The following is a 1259-nucleotide window of genomic DNA, read 5'->3' on the forward strand; positions in this document are numbered from 1 at the left end:
TTGTGGAGCATGACGGCAGCGCGGCGACGAGCAAGAGTGTCGGGCCGATGAGGCGCAACTCGACCTGGCCACGGCTCATTGGGATGGCTAGCGATGCGGAGGCAGCAGCGAGCGAGCTCGACACTCGCATAGGCAGAAAGCAGGGTGGCGGGCGCCGCCCGCTGCCCCAGGTAGCTTCCACTCTGGGGCTAATGGCCCTACATGGCGTAGACAGCTTCGGGGTCTGTGACGAAGAGAGCCAGGGCAACAGCAGCTCCGCCCCACCAAGCCGAGCGCTCGAGAACCGCGTCATGCTCAGGGGGCGGGCTGCACAGGTGCTGGACCTGCTTGAGGAGCACGGCCTGAACCACCACGCGGTTGCGCTGGTGTCACACAAGGCATTCCTGGCCGAGCTCGAGCGTGGGCCGTTGGGCAGGCCCGATGCCTCCGAGTGCGCCAACGGCGAGGTGCGCGTGTTCTCAGTCGCCATCTACCGCAACGGGAACGGCAGCCGACGGGTGTGTGCTTCGCGTATTGCATGAGCATGCGGTGAGCCATAAGTAATGAGACTCCAATACAGTCCAGTGTCCAGTCTGTGGATCCGCGCCGACCCAGGCCGACGGCGCAAAAGAGAGTAGAGAGAGCGGTTTGTCTGTCTAGAGAGCCGCCCGAGCTTTCGGTTACTTTCGCGAGCGGAGCCAGGGCAGTCGGCAGAGGCCGTGCGTGGCCGCGACGCGCGAGACCGAGAGTCCGCTCTCAGGTCTTAGCGTGTGTCGTTGTGGCCTGTGCCGTGCACAGACCACAGCGGAGTAAATGTGACGGTATCCTGGCCTCTGGCTCTCTGGCCTCTGCGCGGACCCGCGGTGTGGACGTGTGAGTGGCTGAGTGCTGAGTCGTGTGTGGGCAGTGGCGCGGACTCAGTGGGGGGGGGGATATGCACGTGGACGTGCGACGTGGATATCGTGGTGGCGTGGGTGGTGGCTGGTGCGTCCCTCCCGCGTCCCGGCTCCCGGTCCCGCGCTGGTGCGGTGTGGTCTGTGGAGACTCTGTGGTGCCGAGCGAGCGCTGGCCGGTGGCCGCTGCGCCGCCCGGCCCGCGGCGCCGCGGCGCGGCACCTGCGTCCTGCGGCTGCGCCTGTGCGGCTGCGGGCGCCGTGCCTTCGGGTCCCTCCCTCCGACCCTCGTCTCCCCCCCCCCCCCCCCCAAAGAAGGTAACTATGGAACACATACTCGCCTGGCCGCCCTGTTTATACTTTCATACTTTACTGTGGGGTGTCGTCG

The sequence above is a fragment of the Emiliania huxleyi genome, assembly GCF_000372725.1.
Source record: "Emiliania huxleyi CCMP1516 chromosome Unknown EMIHUscaffold_1616, whole genome shotgun sequence".
In the NCBI taxonomy this organism is placed as follows: domain Eukaryota; phylum Haptophyta; order Isochrysidales; family Noelaerhabdaceae; genus Emiliania; species Emiliania huxleyi.